General features: G+C 48.0%; 2 protein-coding genes across 16 annotated transcripts in view; both read left to right on the top strand.

Moving 5' to 3' along the window:
• Positions 1-19,655, top strand: part of LOC310907077 (interferon-induced very large GTPase 1-like) — a 92,692-nt gene that overhangs the window by 13,047 nt on the left and 59,990 nt on the right. For 4 of the 14 annotated variants that reach the window (XR_014589530.1, XR_014589532.1, XR_014589533.1 and 1 more), the window contains exons 1-4: positions 1,777-2,084; positions 2,825-2,969; positions 3,726-4,440; positions 4,540-5,144. The exons of 1 other annotated variant lie outside the window; for it this stretch is intronic. The gene's annotated coding sequence lies outside the window, so the exon portion shown is untranslated. Of the gene's footprint in view, positions 1-1,776; positions 2,085-2,824; positions 3,271-3,725; positions 4,441-4,536; positions 5,145-5,745; positions 8,069-19,655 lie in introns of those variants that run through there. 9 more of the 14 variants (XR_014589531.1, XR_014589535.1, XR_014589536.1 and 6 more) reach the window with 9 other exon arrangements.
• Positions 9,020-19,655, top strand: part of LOC310907076 (interferon-induced very large GTPase 1-like) — a 49,468-nt gene continuing 38,832 nt past the window's right edge. For both annotated transcript variants that reach the window (XR_014589529.1, XM_083856935.1), the window contains exon 1: positions 9,020-9,155. The gene's annotated coding sequence lies outside the window, so the exon portion shown is untranslated. The remainder of the gene's footprint in view (positions 9,156-19,655) is intronic.

A 19,655-nucleotide genomic window follows, 5' to 3' on the forward strand; every position in this document is an offset into this window, starting at 1 on the left:
TCTTAATCACTGTATGCAATCTTTTGTAGGAATGATTCTGTGCATTGCTGAGCTCATCCTTTTGTAATTCTTGGCAGTTTGGCATTATAGTAAATGACACCTATTCCTTAAGCTGGTGCCTGTTTCTTTTGAGCTGACCCTGCTGAGTGGCAAAACCCTGGGCAAGGGTCTGGGAGATGGGGTGTGGCAGCAGAGGCTCTGCTCCATTCAGGGTCTCTGCTCCAGGAGGGGCTTCACTGTCTGCAGGGACAGCAGAGAGGGCAGGGAGCCCCAAACCACAACATCCAGGGAAACCAATGGCAGTGGCAGGTTCCAAGGGAGGCAGCACTGGGAACCAAGGCTGGCCTGTCACACACACAGAGGGCTGAGAAGGTTGATCCCAGCCGGGTTCTGTGCTCTGGAGCTGCTCAGCTGGGAACCTGTGGGACAAAAGGGGAAAGGGCCCAAACTGTGCCCAGCCCAGCCCTGGCCAAGCAGAGCCAGAGGCAGTGACAGGAGCCAGAGCTGGGCCGTGTGAGTGTGTGCTGCAAGGGCTGAGTGCCAGGGACTGGGGACAGCTGGGCTGGGAGGGGATTTGGGCTGGATGCCCCAGCCAGAGTGGGAGTGGAGGTGCCCCTGGCCATGGTATCACCTCCTGGGCCATGTGGAGATGTCCCAGTTCAGATACTGCAGTGAGTGGGGGGGACCCAGTGCCACAAGTGGGTGCAGTAGAGAGGACCCAGTGCAGCAAGGGGGGACGGCCTCAGAGCTGGGCTGGGCTATCAGGAGGCTGCAGGGTCCCTCACCTGCTCCCCTCACCTGTGCCAGCTGTCCCAGCTCCCTCTGCACTACAGCCAGACTGTTCTCTGCACCTTTCCCTGTCTCTGCCAGGACCCCTTGGCCAAAGTCTCCCTCACTGGGATCGTCTGGCACCTCCTTCCTTGCAGGCCCTGCTGGTGGGAGGAGCACAAACAACTTAAAGGTCTTTTCCAACCTCAGTAATTCTTGGATGTGGTGCCTTCCAGTGACACCGGGATGCAGCAGCTCTCCCAGGCTGCACCAGCTGGGACTAAGGTGACCCCGTGTAACACCCCATAACCCTGGTGATCCTGTGTAACACCCAGAACATTTACATGTAAGGGGCTACACTGAGGTTCCTTTACCCTTCCTTGGCACACAGGAGAAATACTGAGCAGATATTCTCAAGAGGTCAGAATTACATAGAACTTAGAAAATCAAGGAATTTGATCAATTTTTCCACTCTCTGACACCCTGCAGGTTCCCGAGGAGAGCTGCTGGTGCTGGGGTGTGACTGTAAAGCGGAGCAGGAACTGTCCAGTGGGGTCTGTCTGCTGCACTCACTGGGAAAGATGGGGCTGGGAATGGAGGGGGACAGGGCTGGGGTGCCTGGCTGGGAGGAGCTGGGATGGGGATGGAAGGGCAGGTGGGGAGCTCTGAGAGCACCAATATTGCTCTTAGTTTCCCTTCCTCCTTCTGCTCTCTCCTTCTCCCCTTGTTCTCTCTCCCTCCCCAGAGGAGCCTCTTGCTGCCCCTGGATCCCTGGAAGTGTCCAAGGTCAGGTTGGAGGGGATTTGGAACAACTTGGGATAGTGGAAGGTGTCCCTGCCCACGGCAGGGGGTGGAACTGGATGGGCTTTAGGGTCTCTTCCCACACGGAATCCATGAGGATTTAGGGAGACGAGAATGGTACAAGGATATCTTTGAGAACTTTCTAATATCTAAAGGAGGTCAAAATTCCTTAAAAGGGACTTGTTAGGAGGCCTAGACAGGGACAGGAGCGCCAGGACACGGAGAATCGCTCCACGCTGACCGCGGGCAGGGCCAGATGTGGTTTTTGGGCTCTTTTTTCCCGCCGTTTTTCTTGCTCCCCTCAGGCGTGGGGCCCTCCCGGCCGCCAGGCGGCGCCATCTCTGCGGGGCGGGGTGTTGGTGACGTCACGGCCACGCCGGGCGGGCCGATGCGGCGGCAGCGGGAGCGGCCCCGGGAACAGCGCCGGGAACAGGGGGAATAGCACTGGGAACAGCGGGAACGCCACCATGGAGTACGTGAGGCCAGAGCAGCTCGCCGGCTTCAGCAAGTCCAAGGTAGCGGCGCTGGCGGGGGCCGGGCTCGGGGCCTGGCGCTGTGAGGGGGGCGCTGAGGGGCGGCCGGGGCTGGCAGGGGCGGCTGGGGGAGGTTGGGGTGCCTGGAGGAGGGGAGGCTGCAGCGGGGCCTGGGGGCCGGGCTGGGATCTTGGGAGGGGCTGTAGGGAGACCCGGAGTGTGGAGGGAGTCCCGGGGTTTGGGGTGGAGGGAGGGGCCGCAGTGAACCCCGAGATTTAAAGGGAGCGAAGGGGAACTGTAGGGCGGTCCGAGTTTTGGGAGGGACTGCAGTGAGATTTGGGGTAGGGAGGTTTGCAGGGATTTTGCAACAGGGCTTTGGGGGACTGCGGTGAGACCCTAACCCCGGGTTTGGAAGGGGTGGGAGGTGCAGTGAGCCCCAGGGTTTGGTGGGTTTGCAGTGACACCCAGGGATTTGGGGACGGGGGGTTGGTGGTGCAGTGAGACCTGGGATGGCGGCAGGGCACTGTAAGGGAACCTGGAGGTCGGGAAGGGGGGGTTGTTGCTTTACCACAGCCTGGCTTTTAGTGGGGACGGGAGAAGGCACAGTGGCAGCTTCTGAGAAAGAAGCTGCTCAAACCTTCTACTGTGGCCAGCAGAGCCAACCCCTGAAGGCTCTGACAACAGAGATATTGCTAGCCCAGTTAGAGAAGTTAGTAATGCCTCTGTGATGACATATTTAAAAAGGAAATAAAACATACACATTGTCTTATTTCTCTTCCCAGGGGCGGCGAGGCGGCCACCGGGGCTCCTCCTGGTGCAGCTGTCGGGGCCCATCCGGTGGTGGCTGCCAGGGAACCATCTCAGCTGGGCCTCCAGGGATCATCCCATTGCCACGAGTGGCCACAGAGCTGGGACCGTGCAGCCGGGGTCAGTGCCCAGAGTGCCCGTGCAGCCGGGGCTGTCTCGGCACGGTCTGCACTGAACTGTGCCTGCCTGAGCACTTTTGACCAGCTCTGCTGAATTGGTCAAATGCAGATTCATGGAGATTATACATATTGAAGCGTTCCTTTGTGTTTACATGCTCTGGGAATTCTTTAGCTTAGTTTTACACTTGACCTCATCTTCTTACAGTACCTGCCACAATGCAGATGTGATTTTGGGAGTCTTGTATTTTATTTCTTCATGAGGCCCCCTGGTCTGTGGTTTGACAGTTATTGATAGCTGAAGGGTCAGTGGTGGATTCCTTCTTGCTCTTTTGCTGTTATTTTCCTAGTTCTTTTCAATGTTATCAGGCAGACGTTCTAGCCATTTTTATAAGCACTGTCAATCATCATTAGTTATTTCACTGTTGTCAGTTAGTTAGAAAAATAAAGGCATCAGTTATTATTTCACAACTACAATTACTTCTGCAAAAGTTAATGTTCTCAGGCACAGGATATAGTCTCTATTTCAATATTTTGTGAGATCCAAAACTATAATATCTTTATCACATTAAAATATATAATCTACACAGGGATTAGGGCATTAGCCATAAAAGGCTTATAAATTATACTATATCAAAAGCAGTTCAGAGGTGATTACAAACTGTGGTATATCAAAATAATTTTCAAAAGCCAATACAATAGTGAAAGCCAACAACTGCATAGTTATTTCTAACAGTGTCCCCTTCCCCCCTCTCCCCAGAGTGAAGATGATGTCCCTGTGGATGTCCTGGAGCCTGTGGGAGCAGAGGAGATGGAGTGTGAGGATAAAGCAGCTGGGACAGAGCAACACATGCAGGAATAGTGCTGGAGGAGCCCTGAGATCACTGTGAGCCCCTGAAAAATCCAGAGCCTGCCTGGTGCAGGGGCTGATAAGGACAGCAGAAGCTTAGAAGCAGAATTTGATCCATGAGGCTGGGCAGTTACCCCAGGCCGGCAGAAAGTAGTTCTGGAACTGATCTTGTGTGAAATGGGGGATCACAAAAACCAAGGCACTCATTGGAGTGCTGAAACCTTTTTTTTTTTTGGAGTGCTGGAAATATTTTCAAAAATCTATAACTGCGTCTAAAATGGCTCAGATTGTGCAATCAAGGATCCAACAAAGTTTAGTTGGTTAAAAAAACCACCCTACCAAAGCTGACAAAATAATGCTGGGAGCCATAAAATCTGAAATGTTCTGGGTGAGTATCAGCAGATTAATTGTTTGTGCTTTTGGGCCTAAAAACCTGTACCCGCTGTCCTTGGTCCTTCAGAATCTGAAATACAATAAAGCTAAAACTTAAGACATCACCTTTGGCAATGTCATCAGAGAGAGATTCCCACAGTATTGCAGAAGTGGTACAACAGCTTAGGAAAGCCTTGGCAATAGCTTGGGATCTTCACACTCCTTGTAGGACCCAAACCAGTGGCAAAGCAGAGTGAGTGAATCCTACAATGAAATTGCAATTGGGTAAAATGTGTCAGGAAACCTCCTTGAGCTGGGTCCAAGCCTTACCTGTTGCTCTATTTCAAAGCAGAATTCAGCCGTGGGGCACCAGCAACATCAACCCCCGTGAGCTGCTCTGTGCTTGACCCTACCAAGTGCCAGACTCTAGGAAACACACATGTTCAAAGGAGGGCTCGATTTGAATCATTACCTCATTTCTCTCAGTAAAACCTTACAGGATTTGGGCAGTGTTGATCTCCAGACTGACATGATTGGATACACCAGGGCACAAATTTCAGCCAGGAGATTGGGTGTGCTTGAATGACTGAGGAACTGCTCCACTGCAGCCAAAGTGGAAGGGGCCTTTCCAAGTACTGCTGACAACTTTTACTGCCTTGAAACTGGACACAGTAAAATCGTGGCTCCATTGTTCCAGAATTAAAACAGAACTAAAAAGGCTAAAGGCCCTTGGGAAGAAGTCAAGAGCTTGTCACAAGCTGTTTTACAAAACCATGGTGAACCATGGAGAATGGAGTATTTCCTGCAACATATGAATGCTGTTTGGGGGGATGCATGGCTCCAGCTAAAAGCTGTTCCTCCTCTCCTTTGCTCCTAGGGAAAAAGGCGCTCTCTAGTTTTTGAGATGAAGATTTTGGAGAGAGAAGAAGAGACTACTGGAAGAGGCCTCCTTAAATGGTACCCTAAATAAGCTGACATGGCCCATATGCAGTGTTGAGGAAGCTGCTGTTGGGTGGCACTTGACAAGGGCAGGTTCCTGGGTGGCTGTCTGTGTGAGAGTTGAGAGCCACAAGGAAGCTGTTCTGTGTTGTCAGTGGGGAATCTCCATGGAAGTTTTAAGAGAGACTCCCAAAAATCTGACGAAAGATTATTTTTACCTGGCCAAAGCGACTGAAAATTGTAGGTTTTGTTTCTCTGTTTTTTGTGGGAACGTGAAAACTTGTGGGGGGAAGGAGGAATGTGGTGGGTTTTTTTTTTTTTTTTTTTTTTTTTTTTTTTTTTTTTTTTTTTCCGTTTTTTTCGTTTTTTGATGTTTGTTATTTTTGTTTGATTTTTTTTTTCTTTTCCTATTTTCTTCTTCTCAGTTTGTGTTAAATGAACTATCTTTGTAACTTTTAAGTTTTAGGCCTATTTTGCTTTTTGTTTTCTCCTAGTCACGTCTCACAAAAGAGCAAACACTGAAACCATCACAAATGTAAATGCTTAGAGCAGACATGTCCCATGCTACACACTGAACAACAACATTGAATCCTTTTCTTCTTCTTTTCCTTCTCTAAAGCCAAACCCAAAGGGTCCAAAGATGCAGAATCAACTGTACAGTGCTTTGGCTATTCAGGGTGATTTCTCAAAGGGAAGAACATTTCAGGAAACATCACTTCATCCCATTTTTGCTGTCAATGCAGGAATAGCATTTGTTTTAACAGAGTGTTACAGTCTAAGGTACTACTTTGTGGCAATTTTTCTCACTGAAGAACTGAATTTTCTTTTCAAAGGACTGTTTCACCACTCAAAGCCCAATGAGCTTAACATCTCAACAACCTGGGAGAAGCACAGAAGACACAGAAGAGATCCCTGGTCTGGGAAAAGAGAGATAAAAAAAGAAAGAAGGAGAACTTAATTACCATGTAAGGCAAAGGGATCAATAACCAATAGGAAACGAGGTACTAAAAACTCTGTAACTTAGGACTGATGAACATTGAACCAATGAACTTCTCTGGGTTTTGAGTGTATAAGTATGGGGAAAATCTAGGAAAGATAATGAGTGGTGGAATGATTTTCTCTGCACAAGCCAGGCAATGTGTGGCTGACAAGATTCCTGTTGCACATCCTGGCCAGAAGAGCATCCTGGCCATAAGAAAGTAATGCCTTGGTTCTCTAACACTAAAAAGATCTTGTTGGAGAGTTTTTGTTTCTCCTGCAGTTTTGCTGACAACAGGACACTGGGAAAAGGGCCTTTCCCGTTTTTGTGCCCAAGTGTGTGAGCAGGTGGTGTGCACCTCAGTGTCTGTGTGTGCTTTCACATGTGCACGTGTGTGTGAGTGTGCAAGGGGGAGGCTGTGCCCTGCCCCACTGCTGGCTCTGTGCTCAGACTGCTGCAACTCCTGGGAATATCACCTGCGCTGTGGGAAAAACAAAAGTTCCCAACAACATTCTTAGTTTTAGAGAATTAAGAGATAGCTTTATTATGGCTAGAATGCTGTTCTGGACAGGATTTGCAACAGAATTTTTTTCATCCACACACAGCCTGGCTTGTGCATTAAAAAAAATCATTCCATCTCACATGATCTTTAGTAGATTTACCCCCTAAGTTTATACAGTCAAAACCCATAGAAATTCATTGCTTCAGTGTTCATTGGTCCCAAGTTATGCTGTTGCTAGTATTTGTTTTCCTATTGGTTACAGCTTTCTTTGTCTCAATGCCAATTTGGTCCTCATTCCTTGATTGTCTTATCAGTCTTTTCTGGACCAGCTATATCTGGCCATGCCAGGGGTGATGTGTGGAGTTGATGTTCTCTGCTGGTCCTTATCTTTTTTGCCTCTTCTGTGCTGCTCCCAGTTTGTTGAGATGTTAAGCTCCTCAGGCCTCCAGTGCTAAAACAGTCCTTTGAAAAGAAACTTCAGCTCTTTTTCCCACAGGGCAAACGTGAACAAAACCCAAATAAAGTTGCACAAAATTTTGTATCATTTCCAACAGGAACACCCCATTCCTGGTGTTCCTTTAGTACTCCTTCACCCAAAAGCCAGGGCATTTCCCTCCTGCCCTGTGGCTTCCTGCTCCAGGGGGTCCCACAGCCTTGTGCCAGTGCTGATGGAGAAACCCTCCCAAGAGCATCAGCATTTCTTCTATGCCAAAAGCAGAGGGAGATTTTGGGAGCAGCCTGGCCCCATGGCCTGGCACCCCAGATCCTGGCTGCTGGCACCATCTGTGCCCTCCTCCTGTGCTGGAAAATGCGATGGGAGGTGCTGGTGGCAACCCCTGAGCCAAAGGACTGGACCTTGTTGTCCCCTGGGTATTATGAATTGGTCCTGTGTGGGTTTACCAGGATGGCTCTGGCTGCAGGAGCTGTGCTGGGGCTCCCTGTTTTCCATCTTCCATCTTTTGGACTTGCTCGAGGCCAGGGAATCTCCCCAGCCTGCCTGAGCTCAGGGGCTGAAGGCTTTGGAGGTTGTTTCTGGTGTCCCTGGGTTGTTCAGAGCACAGAGCTGATGTGATGGCACCAACAAACATCTGCCCACATCCCTCCACTTGTCAGAGCTGTGGGTGCTCACCTGGAGAAGAGAAGGCTCGAGGGAGACCTCAGAGCCCCTTGCAGGGCCTAAAGGGGCTCCAGGAGAGCTGGAGAGGGACTTGGGATAAAGGCTGGAGGGCCAGGACACAGAGAATAGGTTCCCAGTGCTGGAGGGCAGGGCTGGATGGGATATTGGGAAGGAGTTCCTCCCTGTAAGGATGGACAGGCTTTGCACAGGATGTGCAGTTCTGGGATTGCATGATCCAGGCCAAGGGGAGCAGGGTGGGTGGTTTCCAGCCAGGAGCCCCAGGCTGTGGCCAATTCCTGCTGCCTTTCATGGAAAAGCAGAATCATTGAGGTTGGAAAAGACCTCCCACATCCTCTAGTCCACCTGTCAACAAAAACATTTTTCACTCCAAACAAGGCAGCAGCAGTTTCACTTTTGCAGTGCTGCAAGAAAACTTATGACTTACAGGAAACAGTGGCTGCTCCCACACTGCCTCCATAAAAGGGGAAACAGCTCCTTCCAAAAGAGCCAGGGCTGGATGAGCTCAGTTGGATTTCCCCCATCCCAGGAGCTGTGGGGCATGGAGGGAGAAGGCAGGGCTCTGGGGATGAGCTGTGGGACTGTGAGCGGGCTGGTGACAGCCCACTGTGGTTCCAGGAGAGCTCAAAAGGGTCTCATTTTGGACTGCTCTTTAGAGGGTGACAAGAGAGCAGGCTTCAGACATAGCAATGTTTCATCCTGGCCAGAGTTTTGGACAGCACTTTCCGTGGAAGTGTAAGAACAGCGACACTTTGCCGTTGAAGCCAGAGGAATATTTTCCAAGGCTGGTCATAAGAAAAGCAGGAGGTTGAAAGCAGTTCCTGGGAGCAGACAGTGTTTGTGATAAGCTCAGGAAGAGCTGAGGCCAGGTGCTGTTCTCAAGGCCAAGGCCTAACAAGCATTTTCTCAGATCACACTGCAGCCTGGAGAGGAGGGAGGTGGGGGAATGCACCACCACAATCACCACAATTTTGTCACTGCTGAAGCAAACTTCTGCATGATGTAGCAGTAAAGAAACATATGGAAGATGAATTTATGCATAAATGTATCTATACCAATGTGGCTGTGCTCCCTCTGCTCCTTTTCCTGATGGAGCAGCAGCCCCAGGAAGGGCTGAGAGCCTCAGCTGCCCTCAGGTACCAGCACAGCAGTTCAAGGTCAAAGGTCTGTGCAATGAGCTGCCAGTTGGCTGTGAGCCAACTAGGACTGGTGAGGAAATTTGGCTCTCTTTCTAATAAGTGGATTCCAAAGCAGCGATTTCACTTTTACTACAGTAAAAAGCCTGATTTACTGGAAATACCCCCCTGACCCTGTACAAGGGGAAGCCACACCCAGTTAAGAGTCAGGGCTACATAAAGAGGGGCTGTGCTGGGCTTCTCCCACCCCAGGAGCTCCGGGTCACAGAGGGAGAAGGTAGGGCCCTGGGGTTGAGCCGTGGGGCCGGGAGCAGCAGGCAGAGGGATCTTGTTGGTCTCCTGCCTCCTGTTGCCGGTGTTTGGGCAGGGCTGGGGAGATGGCAGGGCAGGGGTGTGAGGGCAGGGGGCGGGCGGTGTGTGCTCCTCCGTGGGCTGCAGGAAGCCGCCTTTGCTGGCAGCTGCTTTGGGGCAGCCCAGGGGAGCCGTGTGCACTGCGGGGCTGAGCTGGGAGGGGGGCCGGGCTCAGAGGTGGGGCCGGATGGCTGCGCTCCCCTGAAGGCAGGAGCGATGGGAGATCATTCCTTTTCCTCCCCATGCAGGGAGGGTGGGATCCTCCTCTCTTACAGTCTCAGCGTCATCACCCAGAGCGCTCTGGTCCCTGGGACAGCCCCACAAAGGCAGCAGTGTTCCCAGAGCCCCTTTCCCTGGGGCAGGGCTGGGGAAAACACTCTCAGGGGGCTGTTCCCATGAAATGAGATGCAGGTATTGCCATGGCAGGTTCTGCTGCCAGCCCTGCTGCTTCCCTCAACAGCTTCCAAGGAGGAGCTCGATCCTGAGTTATGCCCTAAATGTGCCTAGTACCTCTCTGTACGCACTGACACAGTCACATGGGGCTTTTTCCCTATTCCTGCAGCAATGGGAAGCTGTGCAGGGACTGCCAGGGGTGCCTGGGGGCAGGTTCAGGGTGTGGCTGGGCTGGAGTTAATATTATGCAGGTCAGCCCCCGACTCCTGAGACTGAACCAGCCCTGGCAGTGCTCCATTGGGAGAGAATTTGGGACAGAACAGGGCTGGGACCAGTGGCTCAAGTGGACAAGCTCCAGCCGTGACCCTGAGCCCGCAGTTCCCTTGCTGAGCAGCTTGTCCTGCACTGAGGCTCTGCTGGCCAGGGAGCAGCTGGACAGCAGAAAGAAAGAAAGAGCTAAAGAAAAGAAAGTGCCCAAAGAAAACAGTTGGTGTCGGAAGTCCCTCCTGTGCTCTGCCAGCATGACCAGCTTTCCTCTGCTGCTGAACTGCCCTTATCTCAAGCCAGTGTCTTTTCCTGCTTCTGATTTCCCCAATGGAGGAGAAGGGTTGGCCTCCAGTGCTTGCTGGAATGAATCCTCACTGTTCATATGTTGCCTTCTCCTGACTGTCTGCTCTTCTCTTTTAGTATTTTGGGCCTTTTCTTCCTGGTGCTCTTCCTCCGGAGTTCTTCAGGTGGTTCGCATCTTCTCCTCCACACACTGCTGTGTGTCCCAGGCCTGCCACTGCTGCTGTGCTGTGTCCCCTGAGCTGGGGCCCTCGGCTGCCGGTGTCTGCTGGGAAACAGGCTGGGAGCAAGGGGAGCATCTGCTGTGAGGTGAGTGAGGGGAATCAGAGCCCACAGCCCTTGCACAGATTGCCCAAATCTGCAGGGATTGCTGAGGTGCCCATGAAGGCTCTGGAAGGGTACAGGAGCCCTTGGATGTCTACCTGACTCCAAGCCCCTGAGATTGATACCTGTGCTGGAAAGAGTGTTGTGGCCTTGTGTAGAAATTTTTCCGTGGATGGCAGGGACAAGGAACTTTGCAGACCTGAGATGTTCTAGAAACACGTGGCTTTATTATTACAAGGGTCGTGGGTAAAAAGAGCCTGCTTCCAGCCACCAGCCTCGGCTGAAGGAAAGCCCTAAAGAGAGAATGGGGGGAGAGAGATATAGAAGAGAGCTAAGGGGTAAAAATGGGGCAGGAGCAGGGAAAAACGTGGGGAGAAAACAGGAGCAAGCAAGGTGAGAGAGAGGAGAAGGGATGGGCCAAGCGAAGAGGAGTGAGAGGGCCAGAGAAGAGCATAGGAGAGCCAGGAGAAGAGCAGAGGTAAGGGAAAAAGGTAGGGGAGCCAGGAGAAGAGGATGATCCTCTTGTTACAATACATTATATCTCTTTTTGTGTTGAATATTCTAATTTACAGTGACCAACCGGTGTGAGATACAAAACCTACAAACTTTGCATGCAGCCTATAAGAACTACTACATTACCATGTCATTTTATATTCTAAACTCTATAGACTTCTTTCTTATGCACTTGTTCCCGGATGTCTTTGCCAAGGTGGAAAGGCAACATTCTTGTCTTTTGTTTTCCTGCCTTCAGCTAGTCACCGTCTTCCTGCCTGCCATGCTCACATCTCAAAAGTGGCTTTCATTTCTATTTCACTCAGGTTTTACATCTACAGTATTTCTTACCTTGCAGTCATATTCATAAGTCCTTCCTGTCCCGTCTTTCCTAACAGCCTTGGTGGGACAGAAGCTGAGTGCTCAGAAGGATTTTTTTCACAGAATAAATCTCTGCAGTATTGAAGGGAACTGAGACTGGGACAGTTTTCAGGGTTGTGTGACACTGTCAAACCCCCAAAGGTGTAAAGGCAGGTGTCCAGTGAAAGCACCAGGTCTGTTAGGGTGAGGATCATGGACTATGGGACGGCCTGAGTTGGAAGGAACATGCTTGTGTCCTGGGAGAGGCAGGATCAAAAGCTTTCCTGAAATCCAGAATGCTGAGATTACCTGGCTGTCCTTGATCAACTCCATGGGTTAATGTGTTGTGAAAGGAAATTTAGCGTGATGAGCTACACTTTCCCTCTTGAGTCTGCAGTGGCTGTGATCCATGACTGCCTTGTCCTTCAGGGGTTTTTCAATAAAAAGTGACCAGCACTGATGAGCCAGTCCTGGTTTAAAAGACAGGTGTCTGCCAAGGAAGGTGATAACCTTCCTGGAATGGAGAATATGACCCCCTTCTCTCCATATTATTATAGCTTTGAAATTATGAGGCTTTCAGGCAAAGATACGGGAAATGGAATAACAGGTATTTACTAGAGGATGTTTATATATATACCAGGAGAAACAAACAATAGCAGAAGCAGCAGCAGCAGCAGCAGCAGCAAAGAAAGGCAGAAATCCAATGGCAGCCTTGTCTCACCTGTCAGGCAGTGCCCCTTCGGTGCAGTTCCAGGCACAGCCAGCAGGGGCGCTGGTGGCTCCCGGCCGGGCAGGGCGGGTGCGATGATTCCCCCGCGGCTGCAGGGGGCGCTGTGGCGTGAGCTCGGCCACCTCTGGGCCGGCAATGGCGGCTCGGGGACAGGGAGAGGAGAGTTGGCTTCCCCTGCAGAGCCCACGGGGAGCAGCCGCTCTCAGCGCCACTGCAGAGCCGGGGTGGGGAATCCAAGTGTAGCAAAAAACCCCGAAGCAGTGGCAGAATGAGAGGGGGCTGGGCTGGAGAACTGGTCCTTTACACAGCGTGAGAAACAAGGCTCACTCTTTGAAATTTTTAAAATTTAACAGGGGATAAAAGGGGCAGTGTCCAGTACTGGGGTGTCTGGCGAACTGCCAGATAGCACACAGTTACTATAACAAATTTTCTTATGTACTTTCTGATTGCATGGGTCAAATGCATATTTGTACAGATTATACATATTCAAACATCCCTTTGTGTTTGCATTTTCCATTTACTGTCTATCGTAGTTCAAATCCTGACCAGATCTTCTTACAGTATATGCCACAATACAGGTGTGATTTTGAGTCGTGTATTTTATTTCCTCACAAAGCCCCTTGGTCTGTGGTTTGACAGTTATGTATAGCCCAAGGGTCATGGTAGATTCCTCCTTGCTCTTTTGGTGTTATTTGCCTGTTTTTGTTTTTTTTTTTTTTCTTTTCAATGGTATGCAGATATTCTAGCCATTTTTACAAGCACTTTCAATCAACATTAGCTGTTTTACTCCCCTCACTTAGTTACAGAAATAAAGGCATCAGTTATTATTTCACAAGTACTATTACTTCTGCAAAAGTTAATGTCCTAATACACAGTATATATACACTATTTTAATATTTTGCAAAAGCTTAAACTATAATATATATTTTTCACACTAAGATATACAATCTACACAGGGATTAGGATATTAACTAAAAAGGCTGACAAATTATACTATATCAAAAGCAGTAAAAAGAGATTACCAACTGTACTCTATTAAAATAAATTAGAAAAGTCAAAAATAGGAAGACAATCACTACATAGTTATTTATACCAACATCTCACTGGCAGTTGCTGGGTCTGAAATGGGGCCTGGTGGGGCCGGGGTTGCTCCCAGGTCTCAGCACAGCACACACTGGCTCTGGGCTCCCAAGCAGCAGAGGAGCAGAGAAGCAAGCTGGCAAGCCCTGGTCACAGTGCTGAGGCAAGAAAATACCAGGAGGGGAAAAAAGGAAACAACCACAGGGCAGCAGGATCTCAGGTCAGACCCACTGTGCCACATGGCCCCTGTGTTGATCACCCCTGCTGGAAGGAAGAGCAGCCCCTGGCCCCAACCCCACACAGAATCCTGGGACACTCTTCACCCATCGTCATATTCCTGAGTTGGATCAGGGAACAGTGACAACTCCAGACACAAAACCAAAACGAACCCCAAACTGGCTCTGGGATAAGAACCATGCCCAAGACAGGACGCAGCACCTTCCAGAGCTGTTTCCCAGGGGCCCTTTGCAAGTTGCCCCTGAGCAGCCTGAACTCTGCTCCCCTCAAGGCCACGGTTGAAGGTTTGCTGGCACTTTTCCTCCTGTCACCAGAGATTTTAAGCTCAATGGCTCAGTGGTGGCTGTTGCCCAGATGGCCACCAATGGGCACTTGGCTGACGAGACCCTCTGTGTTAACAAGCAGCAGATCAGGGAGTGCCCCTCTCCGAGTGGGCTCCCAAAGTCTCCAGTGTCTCCTGATGGGCCAGCAGGATGGGCCAGGCACAGGTGTGGGCAGGGACAAGGTGGATTTTGGCCCTGCACTGGGCTGGGCCCCTGAGTGTGGCAGGAAGCAGGTCCTGGCAAGAGGCGTGAGTGGGGCGAGGGAGGGGCTGCTCTGGCAGCTGGAGCAGGAGCACAGCTCAGAGCCCATGTGGCCGTGCCGGGCGTGGGGGGAGTGTGTCTGGGGAGTGTGGGGTGCCCATGGATCATAGGTAAAATTTACTAGGGTCTACCACGATTGAAATTTCCTTTTAAAATCAGTAGCATTGTCCTAACGAGCTTTTCGAATTTCAATCAGAGAAGTGCCTTCACTTCTTTCCCTTAAAATCAGGGCAGCTGTTGACTGCATCCATAACCGTGTTTATGTACGAGTAAAAGCTAAAGACACGTATTATCTTGGGCCATACTAAGTGCATCTATTATTAACCTATAGTCTCGGTCTTCATCTTTTTCCCACCTTGGCAACACTTTTGCGACCTGCCACTGACTAGTTCCTAATACCAATAAAGAGGACTGTAGGGGCCATTTTAGTTTTGTCAAAATATTAGTTGCAGTGGCCAGCTTATTCATTAATATTTTTGAACCAATTTTATTTAAAACTCCTTTTGTAACCATGTTGCTCAGCTCCCAAAGAATGTCTTTAGGAAAGAAGAGCAGGATGGCTGAGGTTTAGAGATGTTATTTCGCGTTAGTAATTTAACACACTTGAGAGACCACTCTGGGTTAAACAATAGTTGTTGTTGGCCTGTATTCCTTGTTACATATGGGCCAATTTCATAAATTTTGGGTTCAAGCTTAAGTGGGGTGGTTTGGGTTCAGGCTTGAGTGCTGGCGTAGGTTGTAATGGGCCCAGTTATGGCATTTATTTTAAATTCGAATGAGAGCCCAATAGTATCATAGGTCCAAAGACAAACCACCTCAACGGTCTCTACTAATGTAAAGTTATGCCAACAGTCTAATTCACTTGAACAATTACAAATCTCCTGGTGCTTGTCTATAGCGGTAGTTGAAACACTAATTTGGATGCTTTCTTATGGGCGGTCCCAGTAATCATCTGACATCTTATTCTGATTACTTCTCTTATAATTCCTTGAAATGTCCACAACCTTTGTTTTTGCCATTCTTGCTTTTTATATATTTGGGTTTTGTATGTGACCCAGCTGTTAGGTTTAAATCTTTTATATCAGAATACTCTCTCATGGATTCAGTGTACAGAATAAAAGCTTGGGACCAAGAGGACTCAGCATTGTTCTGGCTAAAGGTACTTTCTAATTCTTGAATGATAATTATGATTGCAACCAAAACAATTTTCTTGATTAAAATTCTGCAGGCTAAATTACTAAATATTCCTCAGCACAATGCATTCATTTTGCTTGGATAAGTTTTAGTTTTAGTTCACTGTTACTCCCTGTTACTTTCCAAAGGGCCTCCTCCAAAGGAGCCTTCTTTGCTCGAGTGTGGTGGATCCAAGAGCTCTGTTCTTTGATCTTAATCATGGTGAAAGTGGTGAGAAGCTCCTGGAATGGTCCTTTTCACTGTGGTTCCGAAGCTTTTTCTGCGAGAGACTTAACACATACATAATCTCCAGGCTGCATGTCATGCACTGGCCCGTCTAATCCTCTGCTCTGAGTTCTAGCTGCATGCTTTTTAATTTTTCTGAGTTGTCTGCTCAGGGCCACCATGTAGGTGGCCAGCATTCCTTCCCCAACTTGGGTTGACATTCCCTTTTGCACGCCACATGGTCTCCAATAAAGCATTTCAGAAAGACTTTTCTTTAGTTCTAGATTTACTCTGATCTGTAGTAATGCCAGTGGGAGAGATTGGGGCCAGGGTAAATTAGCATCTTGTCCTAGCCTCACAATTTGCTGTTTAATTAAATGGTTCATTTTCTCCACTTGGCCCCTTGACTGAGGGTGGTATGGAGTGTGGAGTTCCCAATCTATGCCCAAGTGACAACTAATTTGCTGCACTATTTTTGAAATAAAATGTATTCCTCTATTTGAGGATACTGTGGCTAGAACTCCAAAGAGTTGTATTATCTCTTGTAAGAATACCTTGGTTACCTTCTTGGGCTTTGGCAGTCTTGGTGGGGAAAGCTTCTGGCCACCCTGAAAAGGTATCTGTCAACACCAGCAAATATCGATACCCCCTTTTTCTTGGAAGTTCTGAAAAGTCAATTTGCCACTGTTGCCAGGGCCCCCAGCCCTTTCCAATTCAACCAAGTTTTGGGTTGGGGAAATTCTTGGGTTAGTCTGGATGCAAAGGTCACACTGCCAGGTCACTTGAATAATGGTAGCATATAAAGTCCTGGCAGTAATATTTTCAATTAGATAGCTACACAAGGCATCTGTTTTCCAGTGTGTTTTCTGATGTTCCTCTGTTACTAGTGACCATAAGAAATGGGAGGGGATGACCAGCTTCCCTTCTGCAATAACAGTTCAACTCTCTTGGTCATATGTTCCCTCTTGGTCTTTAACTAGTTTTCTATTTTATTTATTATGTAGTTCAAGATTTGAAGTATATAATGAAGGTTTACTCTCAAGGGAGATCTGACAGTCTGGAATCAAGGCTCCTTCAACTGCTGTCTCACCTTTTGCTCCTTCTTTGCCTCTCTGTCTGCCAGCTCATTTCCTTCCTCCAATTCTGAGCTCACCTTCTGGTGTGCTTTAATATGCATAATTTCTACCTTCTCGGGCAGCTGGACTGCTTCTAATAGTCACATTATCTCTTATGCATATTTGATGTTCTTCTCTTGCGAGTTCAACAATCCCCTTTGTTTCCTAATGGCTCCATGTGCATGTACAACTCCAAACGCACATCTTGGGTCTGTATAAATGTTTATTTTCTTTAAAGCAATTATCTTGGCCTTTTGTGCAGAGGTATCTGTTGGCAAAGGCCCAGATTCTATTACCTCTCTGCAGGTGGCAACTGCATACCTAACATGTCATTTTCCACTGATGATGTAGCTGCTTCCATCAGTGAACTAGGTTATGGCATCATTAAAAGGGGTGTCTTTCAGATCTGGATGGCTGGAGTAAGTGGCTTTGACGGTCTCTAGGGAGTTGTGGTATACCAGCTCCTCTTGATTTCTGCTGAGAAAAGAAGCTGGGTTGACGATGTTAGTTACCACTATTTCTACATCATCTTGTTCTCCCATGATGGCTTGGTATTTCAGGAACCTTTGTGGGGAAAGCCAGTGCCCACCTTTCGCTTCCAGCTCTGCGGACACAGTGTGAGACACTTGTACAGTAATTTTCTGGCCCAGGCGGAATTTGTGTGCTTCTTGGATATTTAGCACATCTGCTGTAACAGCTCTGAGGTGCCCTGTACCTCCCTCGGTTGCTGCATCTTAGAAAAGCATGCAACTGCCCTTCGATATGGGCTTAGGTCCTGTGCTAGTATCCCCAGGGCAATTCCCTGTTTCTCATGGGAAAACAGAAATAATGGTTTACTCAAGTCTGGAAGTCCTAGAGCTGGAGCTGACATGGGAGCATTCATTATCTGGTGAAAGGCTCATGTGGCCCCTTTGTCCACGGCAGGTCTCTGTTTCCATTTGTAATGAGTGCATACAGAGATTTTACAGGCAATGTATACTTGTATATCCATAACCTACACCATCCCCAGAAAGGTTTGCAGTTCCTTTATTGTCTGAAGTTTCGGGGTTTGACATATCACTTCTTTACAATCTCACCTCAAAGACCGTTGTCTTGCATTAACCTCGTAACTTAGGTAGATCAATTTCTTCATTAGTACTTGAATCTTTTTCTTCAATAGCCTGTACCCCTGGAGTCCTAGAAAGTTTAAGAGGCTTGCTGTCTATGCCACACATGTCACTTTTGTCCAGGTGACTATGAGGAGATTGTCTACGTTCTGCAATAGGTTTCTTTCTTCTGGTGGAGCTTCCCAGGACTAAGGTTTTTTGCAAGTTGTTCTCCAAACAAAGTGGGCGAGTTCTTTGCCCTAAGGCAAAACTGTGCATGTGAGCTGAGTTTGATGCCCACGTTTAGGGGTTTCCCATTGAAATGCAAAAATTTTCTGGCTGGCTTCATGGAGAGGGAGGCAAAAGAAGGTGTCTTTCCAGCCTAAAACAGTAAACCAAGTTCGCTTTGGTGTTAAGCACGTTAACAAAGTATCTGGGTTTGCCACTATGGGGTAGAGGTCCTTAGTTACCGTATTGACAGCCCGTAAGTCCTGCACCACTCGATATGAGCCATTGGGATTTTGAACAGGTAAAATGAGAGTGTTGAAGTCAGATTGACACTCTTTTAACAACTCTAATCGCAGAAAGTTCTCAATTATTGGGCTAATTCCTTCCCTAGCTTCTTTTTTCAAGGGATATTGTTTAATTCTAACTGGTTGTTTCCCCTCTTTAAGTTTAATTATTATAGGAGGTGCATTTTTCACCTTCCCTTGGGTACATTGGAAGCCCACAGCCTGGGAAACACCTGGCTAATTATTTCTTCACTAATTTCCTCTTCAGTTTCAACAGCTGTTAATATTAAAATCGATACTTCCACATACTGTTGATCGTTTACGTCCAGAGTAATTTCTCCATTTTTAAAAGTAATGGTTGCTTGTAATTGTTTTAATAAATCTCTACCAAAAGTGTTTTCAGAGAATTGGGCATATAGAAGAACTTAGGAATGCCCCATTGTTTCCCAAGCTTGTACTTCAATGGTTTGCAAAAACAAGGCTTTTCAGATTGACTAGTTGCCCCTTGCACCACAACACAATCATTCCCTGCAGGCACTAAAGCTTTATTCAAAATTGAATACGTCACTCCTGTATCAATCAAAAATTTCACCATTTTCTTTTCTTCTCCCAACTTGATTTTTATAACCAGTGGATCCACTGAGGTAGAATCCCTCAGTCTTCTTCAATCTTCTTTCACCCGTGTGACCACGCCCTCTCTTCCCCGGTTCCCTTTTTCCTGTCAGTTATTTCACCTCCATTCTGGGCACTGATTTATTCAGTGACCAGATTTCTTGCAAATTGCGCACTGATCTTTACCCAACCAGGGTGGGTCTTGTCTGGGTGGTCTCTGTCTGTGTCTACCTCTCCCTTCTTCACTTACAACTGCCACCAGTTTTCTCATTCCTTGCTTGTAACCCTCTTCTCCATTGTTAAAAACTCTCCATGCCTCATCTAATAGGGCTTCTAGGTTCCTCCCATCTGCCCCTCGAAGCTTCTGAAGTCTACATCTAATGTCTCCCATGGACTGTCCCAAAAATAAATAGACTAGCTGTTGTATTCTTACCTCAGACCCAGGGTCCAGTGATGTGTGATGGCACATTGCGTCACTTAAGCGGTCCAGGAATTCAGATGGTGACTTGGAGGGACCTTGTTTAACTGCATGCAAGGCTGACCAGTTAATAGTTTTGGAAATGCTTTCTCCATCTCTTTTGCTATCCATTCTTGATAGTTTTCCAGCTTTTTCATTTCAGCCGTTCTATTTTGGTCCCACCATGGATTTTGAAGTGGGAAATAATCTTTTACCAGTCCAATTGTTATGTTTTATAATAGTCTTCTGCCAAATCCCATGCTCTTTTTAAAATCAATTGCTTTTCTGTTTCGGTCGGTGTATCTAATAATAATTGCATATCACTCCAATCTGAATTATGTTGCTTTCTTATGTATCTTAAACATTTAGCAGTGTTTATCGGCTTGCTTCAGTAATTTTTAGCAATCTTTTCCCATGCTTCTAGGTCAATTGTGGAAAAGGGTACTTTAACTAATACTTTTTCTCCCTCTGGCCCCACTA

Source organism: Zosterops lateralis, assembly GCF_965231275.1.
Source record: "Zosterops lateralis genome assembly, chromosome: 3".
Taxonomy (NCBI): Eukaryota; Metazoa; Chordata; class Aves; order Passeriformes; family Zosteropidae; genus Zosterops; species Zosterops lateralis.